We start from the raw sequence: 25,137 nt of genomic DNA on the forward strand, positions 1-25,137 counted from the left end.
CAAGTCTTTCAGGACCTTGGCTAACCACTCACAATCCTCCCACCATGGGGTAATGATGGAGACCCCTGCTCATAGCATGAGTGGTTTTCAGTAGAGCCTTGTTAATATGAAACATAGCTTTCTTAGGGAAGAAATTGACTTTTAATTTGGACTTTCTGTTGTTTTTATTAAAGAAAAATAGGGTACCCACTTGACCATGGAAAAAGCAGTTGTTTCAAATTATGTATACTTTTGAATTAAGCCAATATTGGCTTAACGGGTCTTACCCAAGATGTTTTTCTATACATTGGAGGTCTTACTAAGTCTGAGAAAGATTGTGGTAGATTTCCACATGCATTGTTATTTGGCCTTACACGTTGTAAAGTATCAAAGTCAGTTCATTTTTAACAGTTGTGTTTTAACGGATTGAGCTAAAACTGTCAAAGAGGAGAATAGATTTTTATAATAATCATCTCTTTTGAAGTGGGGAGTTTTAATGCACTGATATAATTTATTTTAAAGTGAAGGCAGCTAGAAGTTGAGATCTGAGATAACAAGCCAACCTGCTTGCAACTCTGCAATTCACACCCATTTCCGAGACTGGGTTTTCTGTTCCTGGAGGTTTCATTCTGGTTTCTGTGAGTCTGGTTTTTTATCCAGGGGTCTTGCTTGCCTGCTGTCTCAATTTGCCTTTGGTTTCTTGCACTAAAATGATATTAAAATGGCCAGCAGCAGAGACGCCAGTGAAGTATAGAGGAAGGGTCTGTGTGTTAACGTCAGGGAGACCCATGTTTTGGGTCCTATATCTTCCCCCTGCCTGACTATGTGATCTTGAGCAATTATTCCAAGTCTCAGTTTCATTATCCATAAAATGGGGATGTTGATGCCTACCTCTGATTTGATAAGAATTTGGAAATAATATCTGTGGTGTGCCTGGCACATGGTGGTTTATTCATTCAAAAAATATTTATTGAGTATCTAACACGTGTCAGACTCTAACAGTGGGGACACAGCAATGAACAAAATGATCTCTGCTCCCACAGAGCTCATGGTTGTTCAAAAAATAGCCACTATTCCAGTTGGTACATGAAAAGATGCTCAACATCACTAATCATCAGAGAAATGTAGATCAAAATCATGAGATATTGCCTCACACCTATTAGCATGGCTATTATATTTTTGAAACCTTAAGTGTTGGCAAGAATGTGGAGAAATTGGAACTCTTGTTGGTGGGAATGTAAAATGGTGCAGCCACTATGGAAGACAGTATGGAGGTGCCTCAAAGAATTAAAAATAGAACCGCCAAATGATTCAGCAATCTCACTTCTGGGTATTTATCCAAAAGAATTGAAATCAGGATCTCAAAAAGATATTAGCATTCCCATGTTCTTTGCAGCATTATTGACAATAGCCAAAATGCGGAAGCAACCTAAATGTTCATTGATGGACGAATGGATAAGGAAATTGTGGCATATACATACAATGGAATACTATTCAGACTCAAAAAAGAAAGCAATCCTACAACATGCAACAACATGGCTGAACCTGGAAGATATGCTAAGTGAAGTAAGCCAGTCACAGAAGGACAAAGCCTGCGTGATTCCACTCATAGAAACGGAGAGTGGTTGTCAGGGGCTGAGGAGAGGTGGAAATGGGAAATTGCTGTTCAATGAGTATAAAGTTTTAGTTCTACAAGATGAATATGTTGTAGAGATCTGCTGTGTAACAGTACCTGGAGCTCACAGGACTGTACAGCACATATGAAAACTGTTGAGGGTAGATCTCATGTGAAGTGTTCCTACACAATAAGAAAAGGAAAAGAAAAAGAAATATTCTAAATCTGGATTATGGTAATGTTTGCATAACTGTAGATTTACTTAAATTCATTGAATTTTATGGTATGTAAACGATACCTCAACAAAGCTGTTTAAGAAAAAAGTCAATGCAATATTATTCAGTGCTAAAAAGAAGTGAGCTATCAAGCCGTGAAAAGACATGAAGCAAACTTAAATGCATATTACTAAGTGAAAGAAGCCAATCTGAAAAGGCTGCATCCTCTATGATTCCAACTATAACATACTCTAGAAAAGACAACGTTATGGAGACAGTAAAGAAGATCAGTGGTTGCTGGGGTGGGATGGAGAGGAAGGGTGAATAGATGGACCACAGAGGAGTTTTAGGATGGTGAAACTACCTTTTATGATATTATATTGATAAATAAATGTCATTATATATTTGTCCAAGCCTATAGAATGACAACACCAAGAGTGAACCCTAAGGTAAACAGTGGACTTTGAGTGATTATGGTGTATCAATGCTGGTTCATCCTGGGACAGAGGTACCACTCTGGTAAATGATGTTGATAATGGGGGAGGCTACATGTGTAGGGGAGCAGAGGGCATATGGGAAATCTCTGTACCTTTCTCTCAATATTATCGTAAACCTAAAAGAGCTATAAAAATAGTCTTATAAAAATTTAACAGCCCTATCTCCTTCAAGTCTGTTCAATGTCACCACTCCTCCTCCCAAAACTTCTTTGCCTGCTCCTCTTTTGTTTCTCATAATCCCCTAATATACTATATAATTTATCCACTATAGGTAATCAATTCTAAGTTGCACAATTTTTATACATTCTAACATGCATGAAATCAGGATTTTTAAAAATAATTGACAGTGAGTATTAGCGTTCTGTCCTTTTTTCATGACACACAGAATAATGATACATCTTATATCATTTCAATCTTAGAGATGATAAACTACGGTGTTATGTTATGGTTTCGTGGTTTTTTCTGCCCTCTAGAATATCAGCTCCTACAAAGGTAGGGGTCTTTATTTCCCTGCTGTATTCCAAATCCCTAGAACAGTGCCTGGAACACAGTAGATCCTCAGTGAACACTTGTTGCATGAATGAATGAATGATTGGATGTCGTGCCTGTTGTTAATAAACTGATAATAAAACAAAGGAACTGAAATGAAAAGACAAGATGAGTTATTTCTAGAACAATCTATTTCCATTATTTCCTTACTACTCTCTCTCCCAGATACCAGGAAAAGAGCCTAGTTAGGAAGAATGTTAATGAGTCACCAAGACTTATCCTCCAGGGCAATAAGAGACTTCCAGAGACCTTTGGGAGGGTTGAAAAGAAGGCTACTGTGGTTAGTTAGCTCAGTCCCAGAAGCTTCTGTCCATACTGTCTCCCTCTGAAGCACTTATTCATGACATTCTCTAGAGATGCTGGGAGGAGCCCAGTCCTTTAGGAAAGTGGCTAGAGGGTCCCCCTAGGTGGGCAGTTCATCTCTTCCGACACTCCCCAGGGGTCCAGGAATCACCTATCCCCCAGAGCAGGCTCATCCTTTTGGTTTTGTTTGTCAGTCACGGCAGCTGGCTCTCAGGAGCTGTGACATGAGGCCCCTGAGATTGGGCTGCGGGTGGGTGGCTTCCTGGGCATCTGGAGAGGCTGTGGGCATTCATTCCTGATGCCCAGGGGCAGGACTTACACCAAGGCCTGGGGATGCGAGCCTGGGAAGAGTTCATTCCTTGTTAGATGAGCCTTTGCTCTGGTTCACATTAGCTAACACTTACCAACCCCATTACAGGCTGCCTCTTTATTTTTCCTTTAGTTTCAAGGGAGAGAGCTGATATTGTCCCTCCCCATGCCAGCCCTCTAGAGCGGATGAGGGGGCCGGGAGTGGGGAAAACCCATTTAGGGGAAGGGACGGGTACAACTTCCCATGCAATCAAGACCCCTTCCTCATGCAGCTTCAAGCTGCTTTCCCTTTTCTCTCTTTCTCTCAGCCACTCACCCAGTAGGCACAGCACCTGAGGCCCACGATGCTTTTAGGGCCCACAAAAGTGTTTTCATTTCTTTTAAAATCAAAAGGAAAAAAAATGAACTTTCAGGGGTAAAAAATGTTTTTATTTTACCTCACAGCAGCAAAAAATGGGAATTTTAGGATTTCTAAAAATCGATGACATTTTGCCTGAAAGAAAAAATAAATAAAATGTTGCAGTATTTAAAGCTCTATCAAAAATTTTAATTTTGAAATTATCATGAGGAAGGAGCCCACGAAGGTCATATGGTGGACCTGCTTGTTATGATATCAGAAAAGTGATGTTGTCATTTCTGGGAGGCCAGGTGGCTTGAGAACATTTGGGGCTGCAGCAAATAGTGGGGACATTTAAGGGAAAAGGCAGGGTGGGACAAACATTTCTTGAGTGCCACTGTGTGGTAAGCCTGATGCATGGTATTTTAGGTACATTATCTCATTGAAGACTTACAACTCTGGGAGGCCATCTAACCACCCACTTTTTTTTTTTTTAACATCTTCATTGGAGTATAACTGCTTTACAATGGTGGGTTAGTTTGTGCTTTATAACAAAGTGAATCAGCTGTACATATACATATATCCCCATAACTCCTCCCTCTTGCGTCTCCCTCACACCCTCCCTATCCCACCCCTCTAGGTGGTCACAAAGCCCTGAGCTGATCTCCCTGTGCTATGTGGCTGCTTCCCGCATATGTCCATGCCACTCTCTCACTTCGTCCCAGCTTACCCTTACCCCTCCCCTTGTCCTCACATCCATTCTCTACATCTGCATCTTTATTCCTGTCCTGCCCCTAGGTTCTTCAGAACAATTATTTTCTTTTTTTTTTTTTTAGATTCCACATATATGTGTTAGCATATGGTATTTGATTTTCTCTTTCTGACTTACTTCACTCTGTATGACAGACTCTAGGTCCATCCACCTCACTACAAATAACTCAATTTTGTTTCTTTTTATGGCTAATATTCCATTGTATATATGTGCCGCATCTTCTTTATCCATTCATCTGTTGATGGACACTTAGTAACCACCCACCTTTACAATGAATTTAACGAACTACCCAGTTCCCCTGACACCTCCCTGTGTATTTCCCCTTTCTTAAAAGAAATTAATTCACAGGTTCATGAATCCTTCTCAATGATCTTATCCAAATACGGTTTTGGAATCTTTTGAAAAATGCCTTTTCCTTTTTGATCCTTAAATTAGAACCAGAAAGATGGGTTTTGACAGTCCGAGGTCTGCCTTAAGTTCCAAACAAGTTTTGACTGTATTCTAAGATGCACTTGGCGTCTTGGGGTGGGGTGGGGGGCTTGATTACTTAAGGCAGCCTGCCTTGGAGAAATGTGTGATTTTTACTGATCTTTTTAAAAATCATATTTCAAATGTCCAAAGGTAATTTTAAAAACAATTTCACAATCAGATTTTGGTGGCGTTGGCCCCCGTGGAAACACCCATACTGTCCACAGAATGTGGCCTATGGACCATTCAATTAGGATAAACAGAAAACAAAGGCTACCCACTGGAAACAAAATCCTGTAAAATTTGGCCCTAGAAAAACAAACAGTGCTGACTCCAGGAGCTCTGGTCTCTTGATCAGACAACTCATTTCATCTGTATACAGAAACCAGGAAGGCTGACTCAAAGAGGTGACTTTGTACTTAATCTCAAAGGATAAGTAGTAAGTAGATAGGTGAAGAAAAGGGGAAAGGTTCTCAAGTACAGGGAACAATGTAAGCAAAAGAACATGCCTGTTTGGGACCTACAGGTAGTTAGGGTACAATAGGAGAAATGGATGCATGAAATGAGGTTGGAAATGTGGACCAACTCCAGCTCATGTCCAGCTAAGGAGTTTTGACTTCCTTCTTTGGGTGATGGGAAGCTATTGAAGTCTATTAAGCAGAAGAGAGACATGATGGGATTTATGTTTTAAGAAGGCCTCTCTGGAAGTCCTATGGGGAAAGAACTGGGTTGGCGGGGAGCTAGGAAGACCAGCTTCAGAGGTTGCTCAGTAGAACTGTTGAAAGATGACAAAGATCTACAGAGTGGCTCTGGGTGTGACAAAGAGGAGGGATTTAAGAGACATTGGAGTAGGAGATTCTAAAGACTTGATGACCCGTGGTGGGGGATGGGCTTGAGCAGAAAAAGATGAGCATGACTCTCCCAAGTGTCTTTTGGGTAATTAAGGTAGTCATCCAAAGACTATTTATTGAGAACCTCCTATGTACCAGGCATTAATCTAGGAACTGGAAATATGGCTTTGAACAAAATAGGAAAAGCCCAAGTGGAAGAGGCTGTAAATAAGTAAACAAAGAGATAGTAGAATTTCAGATTGTGTTAAGTCTTATGACAAAAAATAAAGCATGGTAAAAAATGGAGCATGATGTTTATTTTATGCAGGAGACAAGGAATGATTCTCCAAGAATCATTACAGCACAGGAAAGCCACGTGAAGATCTGGAGGGAAAGCTATTCAGGTAGAGGGAAGAGTGGGCATAAAGATCCTGTGACTGAAACAAGGGGAGGTTGTTTGACAAAGAGTGAGAAGGTCAGTGTGGCTGGAGCTCAGTAAGTTAAGTGACAGGATAAAGGAGGGTAGCAGGGGTTAGATTCTCATAGCTTTGCCCATGATGACAGTGAGTGTGGATTTCATATGAAATGTGATGGGAAGTTATTAGATGGGTTTGGGTAAGGGAGAGACATAACTTGACTTATGTTCTTCTTGTTGATATTGTTGTTAAATTAATCTGGTTGTGAAGTATAGAATGAATTTTAGAGATGCATGAATGGAAGCAGTAGTCAAGGCAAAAGAAAGTGGCAGCTGAGACTTGGGTTGTAGCAGTGAGAGTGTTGAGAAGTAGCTAGCCTTTTTGTTTTTTTGAGGGTAGAAAAATCAGGACTTGCTGATGGATTGAAAACAGAATCAAGAATCACTCCTAGGTTCTTCACCTGGGAAAATAGGTGAATGTTGGTACTCTTTACTGAAGTTGAGAAGAGTTGGGAAGGAATATGTTTTAAGGCAATGGAGGAGGGAATCAAAGGTTTTGTTTCAGACATACTTCACTTGGAAAGCCTATTAAACATCCAGGAGGAAATATGGGAAAATAATTAGACACACAGTTCTGGAGTTCTTGGGGAAGGTTTGGGTGGACATAAAAATTTGAAGGTGTTTGATGTCATGAGATTGAATGAGGTCACAACGGAACTGAATACAGATTGGAAAGAGAAGTTGGGCCAGGATTGATTCTTGTTCACTCAGGATGATAATAGTTGAGTGGAGAAGAAGCAGCCAGTAAAGGAGATTGAGAAGGAGATGACAATGCTGGTAAAAGAAACTTCAAGTGTGGTGTCCCAAAGGCCAAGTGAAGAAATTCATTTCCAGAAGGAAGGAGTGAGTTTCTATGCCAGATGCTGCTGAGAGGTCTAGTAAAATGAGACCTGAGAATTGACCACTGGACGTGGCAAAATGGAGATGATTGGCAACCTTGACAGAAGCTGTTTTGACAAAGTGGTGGTGACGAAACACAAGGAGACTGGGAGGTGAGAAAGTGAAGAGAAGACCCATCGACGATGCTTTAAAATGATTTGCTTTAAAAGAGTACAGAGAGATGAAGTGAGAGCCGGATGGGGACAAGAGGTCAAGGGGGTTTGATCTTGTTTTGTTTTCACAGCATATTTAGGTACAGATGGGAATTATCCAATAGAGAAGAGAAAGCTAATGATACAGGAGAAAGCGGAGCAAATTTCAGGAGTCAAACCCTTGACTAAGCAGGAGGATGGGATGCAGTGCACAGTGGAGGGGTTGGACTTAAGAACAAGTACGATCCCACCTGTTGTAAGAGGAGGCACGGCAGAACGTGGAGGAACAGGTGCCTGGTCCTACCAGGAAGAGTACTCTCTGGTTGGTTTTACTTTCTCAGGAAAATAAAGCAGAGTAAAGTGTAGCAAAATAAAGGAAAGGAAAGGAAAATAAAGCCGAGAGTGAGGAAGTAGAAGGGATGTTGGAATTTTGAGAGGCTGGAGGTGGATAGGGGAAGTGTAAAGAGTAGCCGCGATATTTTTTTTAATTCATTTATTATTTATTTATTTTTATTTATTTATTTTTGGCTGCACTGGGTCTTCGTTGCTGCACGCGGGCTTTCTCTAGTTACAGTGAGTGGGGGCTACTCTTCATTGCGGTGCATCGGCTTCTCATTGCAATGGCTTCTCTTGTTGTGGAGCACGGGCTCTAGGCGCGCGGGCTTCAGTAGTTGTGGCACTCAGGCTTGGTAGTTGTGGCTCACGGGTTTTCGAGCACAAGCTCAGTAGTTGTGGCACACAGGCTTAGCCGCTCCGCGGCATGTGGGATCTTCCCGGACCAGGGCTCAAACTCATGTCCCCTGCATTGGCAGGTGGATTCTTTTTTTTTTTTAATTTAATTTTTTTTAATTTTTAAAAATTTTTTTAATTGAAGTATAATTGATTAACAAGTTGTTTTTTTCTGCTTTATAACAAATTTAATCAGTTATACATATACATATGTTCCCATATCCCCTCCCTTTTGCGTCTCCCTCCCACCCTCCCTATCCCACCCCTCCAGACGGTCACAAAGCACCGAGCTGATCTCCCTGTGCTATGCGGCTGCTTCCCACTAGCTATCTACCTTACGTTTGGTAGTGTATATATGTCCATGCCACTCTTTCACTTTGTCACAGCTTACCCTTCCCCCTCCCCATATCCTCAAGTCTATTCTCTAGTAGGTCTGTGTCTTTATTCCTGTCTTACCCCTATGTTCTTCATGACATTTTTTTTCTTAAATTCCATATATATGTGTCAGCATATAGTATTTGTCTTTCTCTTTCTGACTTACTTCACTCTGTATGACAGACTCTAGGTCCATCCACCTCATTACAAACAGCTCAATTTCGTTTCTTATTATGGCTGAGTAATATTCCATTGTATATATGTGCCACATCTTCTTTATCCATTCATCCGATGATGGGCACTTAGGTTGTTTCCATCTGCGGGCTATCGTAAATAGGGCTGCTATGAACATTTTGGTACATTGACTCTTTTTGAATGATGGTTTTCTCAGGGTATATGCCCAGTAGTGGGATTGCTGGGTCATATGGTAGTTCTATTTGTAGTTTTTTAAGGAACCTCCATACCGTTCTCCATAGCGGCTGTACCAATTCACATTCCCACCAGCAGTGCAAGAGTGTTCCCTTTTTTCCACACCCTCTCCAGCATTTATTGTTTCTGATTTTTTGATGATGGCCATTCTGATTGGTGTGAGATGATATCTCATTGTAGTTTTGATTTGCATTTCTCTAATGAGTAAAGATGTTGAGCATCCTTCATGTGTTTGTTGGCAGTCTGTTTATCTTCTGTGGAGAAATGTCTATTTAGGTCTTCTGCCCATTTTTGGATTGGGTTGTTTGTTTTTTTGTTATTGAGCTGCATGAGCTGCTTATAAATTTTGGAGATTAATCCTTTGTCAGTTGCTTCATTTGCAAATATTTTCTCCCATTCTGAGGGTTGTCTTTTCATCTTGTTTATGGTTTCCTTTGCTGTGCAAAAGCTTTGAAGTTTCATTAGGTCCCATGTATTTATTTTTGTCTTTATTTCCATTTCTCTAGGAGGTGGGTCAAAAAGGATCTTGCTGTGATTTATGTCATAAAGTGTTCTGCCTATGTTTTCCTCTAAGAGTTTGATAGTGTCTGGCCTTACATTTAGGTCTTTAATCCATTTTGAGCTTATTTTTGTGTATGGTGTTAGGGAGTGATCTAATCTCATTCTTTTACATGTCCCTGTCCAGTTTTCCCAGCACCACTTATTGAAGAGACTGTCCTTTCTCCACTGTACATTCCTGCCTCCTTTATCAAAGATAAGGTGATGATATGTGCATGGGTTTATCTCTGGGCTTTCTATCCTGTTCCATTGATCTATCTTTCTGTTTTTGTGCCAGTACCATACTGTCTTGATTACTGTAGCTTTGTAGTATAGTCTGAAGTCAGGGAGCCTGATTCTTCCAGCTCCATTTTTTGTTCTCAAGATTGCTTTGGCTATTCGGGGTCTTTTGTGTTTCCATACAAATTGTGAAATTTTTTGTTCCAGTTCTGTGAAAAATGCCATTGGTAGTTTGATAGGGATTGCATTGAATCTGTAGATTGCTTTGGGTAGTATAGTCATTTTCACAGTGTTGATTCTTCCAATCCAAGAACATGGTACATCTCTCCATCTATTTGTATCATCTTTAATTTCTTTCATCAGTATCTTATAATTTTCTGCATACAGGTCTTTTGTCTCCTTAGGTATGTTTATTCCTAGATATTTTATTCTTTTTGTTGCAATGGTAAATGGGAGTGTTTCCTTGATTTCACTTTCAGATTTTTCATCATTAGTATATAGGAATGGCAGAGATTTCTGTGCATTAATTTTGTATCCTGCTACTTTACCAAATTCATTGATTAGCTCTAGTAGTTTTCTGGTAGCATCTTTAGGATTCTCTATGTATAGTATCGTGTCATCTGCAAACAGTGACAGCTTTACTTCTTCTTGTCCGATTTGGATTCCTTTTATTTCCTTTTCTTCTCTGATTGCTGTGGCTTAAACTTCCAAAATTATGCTGAATAAGAGTAGTGAGAGTGGGCAACCTTGTCTTGTTCCTGATCTTCGTGGAAATGGTTTCAGTTTTTCACCATTGAGGACGATGCTGGCTGTGGGTTTGTCATATAAGGCCTTTATTATGTTGAGGAAAGTTCCCTCTATGTCTACTTTCTGAAGGGTTTTTATCATAAATGGGTGTTGAATTTTGTCAAAAGCTTTCTCTGCATCTATTGATATTATCATATGTTTTTTCTCCTTCAATTAGTTAATATGGTGTATCACGTTGATTGATTTGTGTATATTGAAGAATCCTTGCATTCCTGGAATAAACCCCACTTGATCATGGTGTATGATCCTTTTAATGTGCTGTTGGATTCTGTTTGCTAGTATTTTGTTGAGGATTTTTGCATCTATGTTCATCAGTGATATTGGCCTGTAGTTTTCTTTCTTTGTGACATCCTTGTCTGGTTTTGGTATCAAGGTGATGGTGGCCTCGTAGAATGAGTTTGGGAGTGTTCCTCCCTCTGCTATATTTTGGAAGAGTTTGAGAAAGATAGGTGTTAACTCTTCTCTAAATGCTTGATAGAATTCACCTGTGAAGCCATCTGGTCCTGGGCTTTTGTTTGTTGGAAGATTTTTTAACACAGTTTCAATTTCAGTGCTTGTGATTGGTCTGTTCATATTTTCTATTTCTTCCTGATTCATTCTTGGCAGGTTGTGCATTTCTAAGAATTTGTCCATTTCTTCCAGGTTGTCCATTTTATTGGCATAGAGTTGCTTGTAGTAATCTCTCATGATCTTTTGTATTTCTGCAGTGTCAGTTGTTACTTCTCCTTTTTCATTTCTAATTCTATTGATTTGAGTCTTCTCCCTTTTTTTCTTGATGAGTCTGGCTAATGGTTTATCAATTTTGTTTATCTTCTCAAAGAACCAGCTTTTAGTTTTATTGATCTTTGCTATCGTTTCCTTCATTTCTTTCTCATTTATTTCTGATCTGATTTTTATGATTTCTTTCCTTCTGCTAACTTTGGGATGTTTTTGTTCTTCTTTCTCTAATTGCTTTAGGTGCAAGGTTAGGTTGTTTATTCAAGATGTTTCCTGTTTCTTAAGGTAGGATTGTATTGCTATAAACTTCCCTCTTTGAACTGCTTTTGCTGCATCCCATAGGTTTTGGGTTGTCGTGTCTCCATTTTCATTTGTTTCTAGGTATTTTTTAATTTCCTTTTTGATTTCTTCAGTGATTACTTCGTTATTAAGTAGTGTATTGTTTAGCCTCCATGTGTTTGTATTTTTTACAGCTCTTTTCCTGTAATTGATATCTAGTCTCATAGCATTGTGGTCAGAAAAGATACTTGATACAATTTCAATTTTCTTAAATTTACCAAGGCTTGATTTGTGACCCAAGATATGATCTATCCTGGAGAATGTTCCATGAGCACTTGAGAAGAAAGTGTATTCTGTTGTATTTGGATGGAATGCCCTATAAATATCAATTAAGTCCATCTTGTTTAATGTATCATTTAAAGCTTGTGTTTCCTTATTTATTTTCATTTTGGATGATCTGTCCATTGGTGAAAGTGTGGTGTTGAAGTCCTCTAGTATGATTGTGTTACTGTTGATTTCTCCTTTTATGGCTGTTAGTATTTGCCTTATGTATTGAGGTGCTCCTATGTTTGGTGCATAAATATTTACAATTGTTATATCTTCTTCTTGGATCAATCCCTTGATCATTATGAGGTGTCCTTCTTTGTCTCTTCTAGTAGTCTTTATTTTAAAGTCTATTTTGTCTGATATGAGAATTACCACTCCAGCTTTCTTTTGGTTTCCATTTGCATGGAATATCTTTTTCCATCCCCTTACTTTCAGTCTTATCTGTCTCTAGGTCTGAAGTGGGTCTCTTGTAGACAGCATATATATGGGTCTTGTTTTTGTATCCATTCAGCCAATCTGTGTCTTTTGGTGGGAGCATTTAGTCCATTTACATTTAAGGTAATTATCGATATGTATGTTCCTATTCCCATTTTCTTAATTGTTTTGGGTTCGTTATTGTAAGTCTTTTCCTTCTGTTGTGTTTCTTGCCTAGAGAAGTTCCTTTAGCATTTGTTGTAAAGCTGGTTTGGTGGTGCTGAACTGTCTCAGCTTTTGCTTGTCTGTAAAGGTTTTAATTTCTCCATCAAATCTGAATGAGATCCTTGCTGGGTAGAGTAATCTTGGTTGCAGGTTTTTCTCTTTCATCGCTTTAATTATGTTCTGCCACTCCCTTCTGGCTTGTAGAGTTTCTGCTGAGAGATCAGCTGTTATCCTGATGGGGATTCCCTTGTGTGTTATTTGTTGTTTTTCCCTTGCTGCTTTTAATATGATATCTTTGTGTTTAATTTTTGACAGTTTGATTAATATGTGTCTTGGCATATTTCTCCTTGGATTTGTTCTGTATGGGACTCTCTGTGCCTCCTGGACTTGATTAACTATTTCCTTTCCCATTGTAGGGAATTTTTCAACTATAATCTCTTCAAATATTTTCTCAGTCCCTTTCTTTTTCTCTTCTTCTTCTGGAACCCCTATAATTTGAATGTTGGTGCGTTTAATGTTGTCCCAGAGGTCTCTGAGACTGTCCTCTGTTCTTTTCATTCTTTTTTCTTTATTTTGCTCTGCAGCAGTTATTTCCACTATTTTATCTTCCACCTCACTTATCTGTTCTTCTGCCTCAGTTATTCTGCTATTGATCCCATCTAGAGTATTTTTCATTTCATTTATTGTGTTTTTAATCGATGCTTGATTCATCTTTAGTTCTTCTAGGTCCTTGTTAAATGTTTCTTGCATTTTGTCTATTCTATTTCCAAGATTTTGGATCTGGGAAATAGAATCTTGGATCATCTTTACCATCATTATTCTGAATTCTTTTTCAGGTAGACTGCCTATTTCCTCTTCATTTGTTAGGTCTGGTGGGTTTTTATCTTGCTCCTTCATCTGCTGTGTGTTTTTCTGTCTTCTCATTTTGCTTATGTTACTGTGTTTGGGGTCTCCTTTTTGCAGGCTGCAAGTTCGTAGTTCCCGTTGTTTTTGGTGTCTGTCCCCAGTGGCTAAGGTTGGTTCAGTGGGTTGTGTAGGCTTCCTGGTGGAGGGGACTTGTGTCTGCGTCCTGGTGGATGAGGCTGGATCTTGTCTTTCTGGTGGGCAGGTCCACATCTGGTGTGTCTGCAGACTTTTTATGATTTTAGGCAGCCTCTTTGCTAATGGGTGGCGTTGTGTTCCTGTCTTGCTAGTTGTTTGGCATAGGGTGTCCAGCACTGTAGCTTGCTGGTCGTTGAGTGAAGCTGGGTGTTGGTGTTGAGATGGAGATCTCTGGAAGATTTTTGCCGTTTGATATTATGTGGAGCTGGGAGGTCTCTTGTGGACCAGTGTCCTGAAGTTGGCTCTCCCACCTCAGAGGCACAGCACTGACTCCTGGCTCCTCAATTTGGGATGATTTGTTGTCTATTCATGTATTCCACAGATGCAGGGTACATCAAGTTGATTGTGGAGCTTAAATCCGCTGCTTCTGAGGCTGCTGGGAGAGATTTCCCTTCGTCTTCTTTGTTCTCACAGCTCCCGGGTCTCAGCTTTGGATTTGGCCCCGCCTCTGCATGTAGGTCACCGTAGAGCGTCTGTTCTTCGCTCAGACAGGACAGGGTTAAAGGAGCAGCCTCTTCGGGGACTCTGGCTCACTCAGGCCGCAGGGGAGGGAGGGGCACAGAGTGCAGGGCGAGCCTGCAGCGGCAGAGGCTGGCGTGACGTTGCACCAGCCCGAGGCATGCCGTGCGTTCTCCCAGGGAAGCCGTCCCTGGATCCCGGGACCCCGGCAGTGACGGGCTGCACAGGCTCCCGGAAGGGCGGCATGGACAGTGAACTGCGCTCGCACACAGGCCTCTTGGCGGCGGCAGCAGCAGCCCCAGCATCCCACGCCCATCTCTGGGCTCCGCGCTTTCAGCCGCGGCTCGCACCTGTCTGTGGAGCTCCTTTAAGCAGCTCTCTTAATCCCCTCTCCTCGCGCACCAGGAAACCAAGAGGGAAGAAAAAGTCTCTTGCCTCTTCGGCAGCTCCAGAGTTTTCCCGGACTCCCTCCCGGCTAGCTGTGGCACATTAGCCCCCTTCAGGCTGAGTTCTCGCCGCCAGCCCCAGTCCTCTCCCTGTGCTCTGACCGAAGCCCGAGCCTCAGCTTCCAGCGCCGCCCGCCCCGGCGGGCGAGCAGACAAGCCTCTCGGGCTGGTGAGTGCCGGTCGGCACCGATCCTCCATGCGGGAATCTCTCAGCTTTGCCCTACCCAGGTACGTGGGGAGTTTCTTGCCTTTGGGGAGGTCTGAGTTCTGCCAGCGTTCAGTAGGTGTTCTGTAGGAGTTGTTCCACGTGTAGCTGTATTTCTGGTGTATCTGTGGGGAGGAAGGTGATCTCTGCGTCTTACTCTTCCGCCATCTTCCCCGGAAGTCTCGGCAGGTAGATTCTTAACCACTGCGCCACCAGGGAAGTCCCTAGCTATTATATTGAGAGAGCAAGTTGGGTGGCAGATGTATTAGGATTGCCAGGCATTTGCGAGAGCTCACCTAAGAGATATACGGTCTTTAATTTTTTTCTAACTTTTTTGAAATTTAACTGACATATGACATTTTATAGTTTAAGGTGTAGGACATGTTGATTTGATACACTTATGTATCGTGAAATGATTAACACAGTAACCTTAGTTAACACCTTCATCATAGCACATGATTATCATCTCTTTTTTTTGTGGTGAGAGCATTTAAGAGCTACTCTCTTAGCCACTTTCAGGTATATACTACAGAGTTGTTAACTGTAATCACCATGCTGATCCCCAGAACTTGTTCATCTTAGAACTGGAAGTTTGTACCCTTTGACCAACATCTCCCCGTGTTCCCCATCCCCACCCCTTCCCCCAGCCACTGGCAGCCACCATTCTACTCTCTCTCTCTCTTATTTTTTTAAATGAAAGATCTTATGATGTGACTTGCAAACTGGACAGTTCCAAATTACTTTGAAAGACTTTTGTTGCCAGCATTGACAATAAATTAAGTGGATAATGCAACAAGACAACTATGGGGAAGGACAGCTTAAAATGGATACATTCTAGTTTCCTTTAAAAAAAAAAAGGTTGTTATTCTATATTCACATAGCTCTGTGTATCTTCCTATTTTTTTCCATTCCTGATCACCTTCTGCACATTGCCGAGAGTGCAAAGTTAGGAGTCAGGAGGTACTCACAGGTTTCGATATTCTTGCTGCCCCCAGCTCTCCGTAGCTCTACACTGTTTCTAGGAGTCTGGCTTTTTTAGATTCCACATAGGAGATCATACAGTATTTGTTCTTATCTGACTTATTTCACTTGGCATAATGCCTGCAGGACCCACCCATGTTCTTGCAAATGGCAGTATTTCCTTCTTCCTTTTGGCTGAATGATATGGTCTCAGGTCAGTTTAGTCAGGCTGGTTGTGTTTAACTCCAGACAGTTTAGCCACATGGGTGCAGGTGTAATGTAGGAAGAGAATAAAAAGAGATGACACTTCGGTGGAGGGAGACATTATATGGTAGGAAGACAGAACTCAGTTTGGCCTGTGTTGGCTTTAAAGTATCTAGGGAGATGCAGGTAAAGCTGTCTGGTAGACAGTTGGAAATGAGGAGTTTATGTTATAAATAAAGGTTTGGGAATCACTCACTGATTCAGCAAACATTTACTGAGTGTGTCTGGTGTGCCAAACACTGTTCTAAACCATGGGATATAGCAGCAAACAGACAGAATCTTTGCCCGCATATGGAGCTCGCACACTGGTGAGGAAAATCATCCTGTGTAGCTCAGAGGCTTCCCAAGAGTGAGAAGTGGAGTCCAGAGATAGGTGAGATGGTCCTTTGGTATGTGGCTAGAAAATATTTGAACTTCCACTTCTATATTTCTTATCTCCTTTAATATCTAGCTTTATATGTGTCTTATTTCATAATATGTTAACGCAGTAGTACATCTATTATTACATAATAAATATGTGTATGTTGGGAGATGCATGCTCAAAAATTCTCTACTGACAGAGGTGCTTGATCAAAAAGACTTGGAAAACACTAGCCATATGTGAGATAGTAGAGGAAGAAGGATGGTAGTTAAGTTCCTCCCAAACTAACACTATTGAGGATGTATATAAGGAATTAGATTCACTTTCTACTGGGCCCAGTCACCAAATATCCCACCATGTGTGGGGAATTAACATTCCTAAGTGATGAGCCTTCCAGGAATGGCACAGGATAAAAATATCAAAAAGAACTTGATTATGACTGTGCTGTTGAGAAACAGGACAAGCTGCCGTGTGACACGGTGGACACCATTCGGTGGAGGCAAGATGATCATTGGTGAGGCTGGCTGTGGATGAATGTGGGCCTTGCGGGACTCCGTTGATTTGACAGAGAAGATTTGACCAGGCAACCCTCAAGTGCCTTGTAACTCTAAGCATCAATGAGTATATGAACAATGAGCTGTGACCTTGGAATTATAATAATCTCTTTATGCAAAGAGTTGGATAGAAGAAGAGTGAATCATAGCCTTACATCTACAAACAGAGGGGAGAGGCTCTGTCCAGACAGCAGCCAAGGGAGAACCGAAGAACATGTTAGCATTTCCAGCTGACTTCACGAGAGAGGGTGCCTGAGCAGCAGATGTGAATATTTTGGTTTCCGTGGTTGTTATTTTCCTATAGTGGAGAAGAGTGACTCACAGTGTCCCCACGGCCTGATGAAAATCACCCTGGAGAGGCAGCTCAGAATAGTGGAAAGTTACTCCAGGTTTAAAAATAAGGAGACTGAAGCTCAGAGAGGCTAAGTCACTAGCCCAGAGTCACCCAGCTGATAAGTGGTGGAGCTAGAATTAAAGCTGGGGCTATCCAACTTAAAATCCCATGTTTTCTACATTGAGGTAAATTGAGGACATGTCCTAGGAAAAACACCAAGGGCTGCAGGAGGAAGAAGCAAGAATGCATTCATCTAAAAAAGGTGGGCTTCTATAACGAAGAGAACCAAGAATTATGAAAACCAAACAGTGGTTTAAACGAGATGGCAATACTTCTCTCTCACACATAAACGTCCAAATGTAGGCAACCCTGGACAGATATGCCAGCTCCATTGTGTTGGGGACCAGGCTCCTTTTAATTCTTGGCTCTGCCATCACTTGTGGTGTTGCCTTCAGCTGCATGGTTGAAGATGGCATTGTGCCCACCGTATCCACTGGGTCTGCATTTCATGCCATAGGAGGAGAGAGAAGGAAGTCCCTGTGTCCTCTCAGTTGTGACCATCACTGCACACTTTGCTTCTGCTCCCAGACCCTTGGCCAGAACGAATCACATCGCCACACCGAGTCATGCGAGAAGCGAGGAAACATCTTCCTTCCAGGGATCTATGTGCCTAGTTAAAGCTCAGAGCCTCTCTTTCTAAAAGAGGACAGGGAATGGATATTGATAGACAACCAGCAACCTCAGACCCAGAAAGTTACATCTGTTAGAAGAACAAGAAAAAGTACACAGAGGAAGGATTTAGACTATTTTAACACAAAGTGAGGGAGGGAAGTCCAGGCCTGGGAAAGAGCCTGGGCAAGGGCAGAAGAGACAGGCCTCTTATAGAGAAGGGCTTGTAGCCAAGTTGGCTGAAGAGTTTAGCAGTGCACACAGGGAACGTTCAGAAACAAGGCTGAAAATTTTTGTCACAGGCCTTCAATAGATCAGGTGAGGAATTTGTACCACCTCTTTGTAGGCAAGAGATTGCAGGAGTATAAGCAGAAAAAGTTATGATTAAGGTTGCACCTGTCAGAGATTTGTTCTGGCAGTTGTGTGGAGTGTAGATAGAGCAAAGGCAAGATAGGAAGCAGGGTGGGACAGTGGAAAAACGCTGGACCGCGTTCAGGAGGCCTGGCTGCAAAGCCCAGCTCTGCCACTAAGCAACTACTGTGCAGTGGTTATGCATCCAGCTCTGGAGTCTGGTCGCTGTGTTCCATCTCAGCTCCACCACGTACTAGCCATGCAGAGAAACCAGATGTCTATTGAGTGTGCTTAGCACACGCCGGGCACATGGTGAGTGTTAGCTTGGCTGTGACCTTGAATAAACCTCTCTCCTTAGTGAAACATAGATTCCTTAATTAAATGTTTAGTTGATTTCTAAAGCTACTTTTTGGTGTAAAATTCCCTGATTCTAAAAAAAAAATCAATCAAATAAAATTCCCTGATTATATGAGTGTAATACAACTATTTAGCACTGGCTGAAGATATCTGAAAATAATATTTTAGAACAGTTTTCTTTCTCTTGGGTAACATGTTAGTATTGATAAATTCACCTTTCCCCCAACCCCAAACTGAATTATAATGATCTGTTGATTAGAGGAAGAGAATTCTATTCAAATCATATTTTACTCAATGCAAAATAATGCTGCTAGTCCAGGACATTGAGGCAATAGTGCCACCCAGCTTTGTGCCTCTGTCTCCTATCTTAGAAGAGGAATGAGAATTCCATATAACCCATTAGTTTTCTGAATCAAATTGGAAGGTATGTTCTTTATCACAGTCTTTTGAGGAAGCTACTAAAGAGGTCGCTAGGTCCAAATGCACCTTCTAGATAGATTTTCTACTGCCCAGGATTGGGAGAGCAGGGTATGCAAAGGAGCTACACCTCTGTAGCTAAAAGGGGTGGATGGATAAAAGGGAAACACAGGCAGCCAGTCTGATATCGTTTAGTCCATGTTAAGGGTTAAATTGTGTCCCCCAAATTCATATGTTGCAGTCCTAACCCCCAGTACCTCAGAATGTGCCCTGAGTTGGAGATAAGGTCTTTACAGAGGTAATCAAGGTAAAATGAAGCCATCAGAGTGGACTCTAATCTAATACAAATGGTGTCCTTATAAAAAGGGGAAATTTGGAGACAGACGTGCACATAGGGATAATGTCTGTGAAGATGAAGGCAGAGGTCAGGATAATGTTTATAAACCAGAAAACACCAAAGATCACCAGAAAACCACCAGAAACCAGGTGAGAGGGACGGAACAGATTCTCTCACAGCCCTCAGACGGAGCCAATCCTGCCAACACCCTGATTTCAGACTTCTAGCCTCCTGAACTGTGAGACAATACATTTCTGTCATTTAAGCCACCCAGTCTGTGGTACTCCGTTACAGCAGCCCTAGGAAAAGAATACAGTCCTCAGGCTTCCCTGGTGGCACAGTGGTTGAGAGTCCACCTGCTGATGCAGGGAACACAGGTTCGTGCCCCAGTCTGGGAAGATCCCACGTGCCGCGGAGCGGCTGGGCCCGTGAGCCGTGGCTGCTGAGCCTGCGCGTCCGGAGCCTGTGCTCCTCAACGGGAGAGGCCACAACAGTGAGAGGCCCGCGTACCGCCAAAAAAAAAAAAAAAAGAAAAGAATACAGTCTTCATCACAGAGAAGGGGAAGTGACCAGCACTTAGAAAAGTGCCTGGCACATATGAAGTGTTCAATAAATACTTGTTGGATGGATAAATAAATTCATGAGGAAAGTTTTTAATGAACCAATGACCTGCTCTCTCTTCAGGAATCCTCCCTCTGTTGTAAATTGCACACCCGGCACCCTTTCTGGAGAACAAGAGAGGGGAACGGGGGTCATGAGAGCAGGAAGAAGAGGCGATAACCTCCATTTTTTAGAAATTCTTCCCAGGCTGTGGGGCTCTGGGCTTGGCCAGTCATGCTCAGTCCAGGGAAATTGCCTAGGAAGGTTGACAAGCCACCATTTATTATTATTTATTATCAGAGCTCAGAAAGTAGTCATCTCTATAAATCCCCTTAGTTATGAAAATCAGCGAAATAGCTTAAAAAACATTTGGAAGGTTTGCAGACTGAGGGTAACCTCTGGTGTGTATTTTCAGAGCAGTTTTCCACTTCACTGTGAAAGACATCTGAGTTTCTGAGAAAATGTAATCCATATGTTTCTGGCCCATTTATCCTGAAAACCTCAGGAAGTCTTGCTTTCTAAGCATCATGCAAGAGAAATGCTGGAGACCTTTCAACCCGTCCTCTGCGAATGAGTTCTATTTCCTGTCGCCATCTTCACTGGCAAAATCTTCTGATTCAGTCCTAACCTGTTTCCAAATCTACTCTCAGAGCTCACCTGTGACTTTTCCGGTTGTTTCTTTTTCAGAGCACAGACCCATCTCCCAGTGGGTCTGCCTTGAATGAATTTCACACACAGGTGATACAGTCCCAGCCCTAGGGCATGCTGTCATTTCCTAAATAGCAGAGATTTGCTTCATTTCTCTGACCACCTCTCCTTCGTGTATCTCTTTATGGAAGGTGGTAGATGATTTCTTTTAGGCTTTTGGATATTAAAAAAATCATGCAAAATAGTAACACACCAAAAAGTTGGACAGGATAAGAACTTGCTCAGTGTTATTAGAAACAAAACGTTTGCCGCATGCAGGTCAGAAGAGGAGAATTTCATAATAAATTCTTATGTCTTCTGTTCAGAGAAACGTGAAGCTCTATTCCAGGAAAACTCCAGATTATATGAACCACATGGGACGGAGCGCTTTCTGTTTAATGCCTCTTACAACTGGCCTCTTTGGGATTTGTTATATTCAGTTGTTCATTGTTTTGCGTAGGTAGGTAACTTCAAAACTCTCAAAAATCCCATCATTGTTCGTAAGCAGCAAAACAGAAATTTAAATGAGAATTTTGTCTTTGAATTGAAAACATTTTATTTGTAAGAGATATAAGAGGGGGAGAAACAGTGAATGCTAAGGGCAGAAAACACATGGGTCTTGGGACAAGCTAACAAATGTGAGTAAACTAATTGCAGAGTCGGCTGACTCAGCTGCATGCTCACTGTGCTGTCAGTCCCTTATAGACCAGGGGCATCACACCCCTGAACAAGGCACAGAGCATCGCAGTCTAAGGTCTTCTCAGGCTTAACTCCTGTATCACTTGCCCAACCTGAACTGCACGTTCCCCACTTGAGGAGTGAAATCACAGAAAACACTCTCTGTTCTGATGTGTGAAGGTGAAGAGCAATTTGAGTTAGCAAAATAGCTGAAGTGCATTATTTCTTTAACCTCCCATGCCTAGTGTGGAATTAATTCACATTCCTCATTTCATGATGTATTATTATAAGTTGTCCTTGGGAAGTCCCTGCCATTCTTTTCCTTCCTTCCATTTTCTTTCTTCCTTGCTTCTTACCTTTTATCTCCCTGCCACATCACCATCCATTCTAACATGTTATATGTGTTTTTGTATGTACGTGTGTTTGCAAAATGCATAATGTGCTTTTGTACATCTGCATTTTAATTTTGCACATTGTATTGTGTCACACATCTTACGATACGCAACATCAACATTTAGTCATCTGCTGTCCCAGGGATGGATATGCAGACTGCCTTCAACAATTCAACCCACAAATAAGCCTGCTATGAATTCATTTATTCAACAAATATTTATATGAGCCTCTACTATGTTTCAAGTGTGGTTCTAGGTACTTAGGATATATCCCCCCAAAAAGGCAGATAAAAATTCCTCTACTTTTAGAGTTTATAATCTAGCAGAGAGAGAAAATAAATTAAAAGATAATAAATAAGTAAATTACATAATATGTTAGAAAGTGATAACTGTGACATGGAAAGAGAAAAGGTAGATCAGAGTAGGCAGGATTCCTGCTGTGGGGAAGGGGTGGGCAGCAATTTCAATAGTCTGTCAGGGTAGTCATTTGAGCACAGAGATGAAGGAGACGGCGGGGGGGGATATCATGCAGAGACCTGGGGGAAGGGAGATTCAGGGAGCCAGCACAGCCATTGCAAAGCCTTCAAAATTAGAACATGTTCAGGGTACAGCAGGAAGGCCAAGTGGCTGGAGCAGAGTGAGCAAGGCAGAGAGCAGTAGGAAATGAGGACAGACCATGTAAGGCCTTGGAGGGCACTTTTGATTTTGATTTTAGGTGAGGAAACTTTGGAGTGTATTGAGCACGAAAGTGTCATGATCTGATTTGTATTTTAAAAGGATCGCTCTGGATGACATGCTGAGAAAAGACTGCATGAAAAACAAGGGTGAAAGCAGAGATTCTGGTTAGAATGCTTTTGTAATAATATGAGCACAGGATGATGATAGATGAGATCAGAATGGAAGCGGTAAAGATGGCGAGAGGTGGCCAGATTTTTTTTTAATATCTTTATTGGAGTATAATTGCTTTACAGTGTTGTGTTACTTTCTGCTATATAACAAAGTGAATCAGCAATATGTATACATATATCCCCATATCCCCTCCCTCTTGCATCTCCCTCCCACCCTCTCTATCCCACCCCTCTAGGTGGTCACAAAGCACCGAGCTAATCTCCCTGTGCTATGTGGCTGCGTTCAAAAAGCTATCTATTTTACATTTGGTAGTGTATATATGTCCATGCCACTCTCTCACTTCATCCCACCTTACCCTCCTCTCCCCCATGTCCTTAAGTCCTTTCTCTACATCTGCGTCTTTATTCCTGTCCTGCCCCTAGGTTCTTCAGAACCATTTTCTGTTTTTAGATTCCATATATATGTGCTGGCATATGGTATTTGTTTTTCTCTTTCTGACTTTACTTCACTCTGTATGACACACTCTACGTCCACACACCTCACTACACATAACTCAATTTCATTTCTTTTTATGGCTGAGTAATATTCCACTGTATCTATGTGCCACATCTTCTTTATCCATTCATCTGTTGGTGGACACTTAGGTTGCTTCCATGACCTGGCTATTGTAAATGGAGCTGCAATGAATATTTTGGTACATGACTCTTTTTGAATTATGGTTTTCTCAGGGTATATGCCCAGTAGTGGGATTGCTGGGTCTTATGGTAGTTCCATTTTTAGTTTTTTAAGGAACCTCCATACTATTATCCACAGTGGTTGTATCAATTTATATTCCCACCAACAGTGCAAGAGGGTTCCCTTTTCTCCACACCCTCTCCAGCATTTATTGTTTGTAGATTTTTTTTTTTTTTTTTTTTTTTTTTTTGCCGTACGCGGGCCTCTCACTGTTGTGGCCTCTCCCGTTGCAGAGCACAGGCTCCGGACGCACAGGCTCAGCGGCCATGGCTCACGGACCCAGCTGCTCCGCGGCATGTGGGATCTTCCCGGACCGGGGCACGAACCCGCGTCTCCCGCATTGGCAGGCAGACTCTCAACCACTGCACCACCAGGGAAGGTTTGTAGATTTTTTGATGATGGCCATTCTGACCGGTGTGAGATGATATCTCATTGTAGTTTAGATTTGCATTTCTCTAATGATTAATGATGTTGAGCATTCTTTCATGTGTTTGTTGGCAATCTGTTTTCTTCTTTGGAGAAATGTCTGTTTAGGTCTTCTGCCCATTTTTGGATTGGGTTGTTTGTTTTTTTGATATTGAGCTGCATGGGCTGCTTGTAAATTTTGGAGATTAATCCTTTGTCAGTTGCTTCATTTGCAAATATTTTATCCCATTCTGAGGGTTGTCTTTTGGTCTTGTTTATGGTTTCCTTTGCTGTGCAAAAGCCTTGAAGTTTCATTAGGTCCATTTGTTTATTTTTGTTTTTATTTCCATTACTCTAGGAGGTGGGTCAAAAAAGGTCTTGCTGTGATTTATGTCATAGAGTGTTCTGCCTATTTTTTCCTCTGAGAGTTTGATAGTGTCTGGCCTTACATTTAGGTCTTTAATCCATTCTGAGTTTATCTTTGTGTATGGTGTTAGGGAGTGTTCTCATTTCATTCTTTTACATGTAGCTGTCCAGTTTTCCTAGCACCACTGATTGAAGAGGCTGCATTTTCTCCATTGTATATTCTTGCCTGATTTATCAAAAATAAGGTGACCATTTGTGCGTGGGTTTATCTCTGTGCTTTCTATCCTGTTCCATTGATCTATATTTCTGTTTTTGTGCCACTACCAGACTGTCTTGATTGCTGTAGCTTTGTAGTATAGTCTGAAGTCAGGGAGCCTGATTCCTCCAGCTCTGTTTTTCTTTCTCAAGATTGCTCTGACTATTCAGGGTCTTTTGTGTTTCCATACAAATTGTGAAATTTTTTGTGCTAGTTCTGTAAAAAATGCCATTGGTAGTTTGATAGAGATTGCATTGAATCTGTAGATTGCTTTGGGTAGTAGAGTCATTTTCACAATGTTGATTCTTTCAATCCAAGAACATGGTATATCTCTCCATCTGTTTGTATCATCTTTAATTTCTTTCATCAGTGTCTTATAGTTTTCTGCATACAGCTCTTTTGTCTCTTTAGGCAGGTTTATTCCTAGGTATTTTATTCTTTTTGTTGCAATGGTAAATGGGAGTGCTTCCTTAATTTCTCTTTCAGATTTTTCATCATTAGTGTATAGGGATTCTAGAGATTTCTGTGCATTAATTTTGTATCCTGCTACTTTATGAAATTCATTGATTAGCTCTAGTAGTTTTCTGGTAGCATCTTTAGGATTCTCTATGTAGAGTATCATGATATCTGCAAACAGTGACAGTTTTACTTCTTTTCTGATTTGGATTCCTTATATTTCTTTTTCGTCTCTGATTGCTGTGGCTAAAACTTCCAAAACTATGTTGAATAATGGTGGTGAGAGTGGCCATCCTTGTATTGTTCCTGATTTTAGAGGAAATGGTTTCAGTTTTTCACCACTGAGAACGATGTTGCCTGTGGGTTTGTCATATATGGCCTTTATTATGTTGAGGTAAGCTCCCTCTATGCATACTTTCTGGGAAGTTTTTATCATAAA

The sequence above is a fragment of the Mesoplodon bidens genome, assembly GCF_964165515.1.
Source record: "Mesoplodon bidens genome assembly, chromosome: 1".
NCBI classification, from domain to species: Eukaryota; Metazoa; Chordata; class Mammalia; order Artiodactyla; family Ziphiidae; genus Mesoplodon; species Mesoplodon bidens.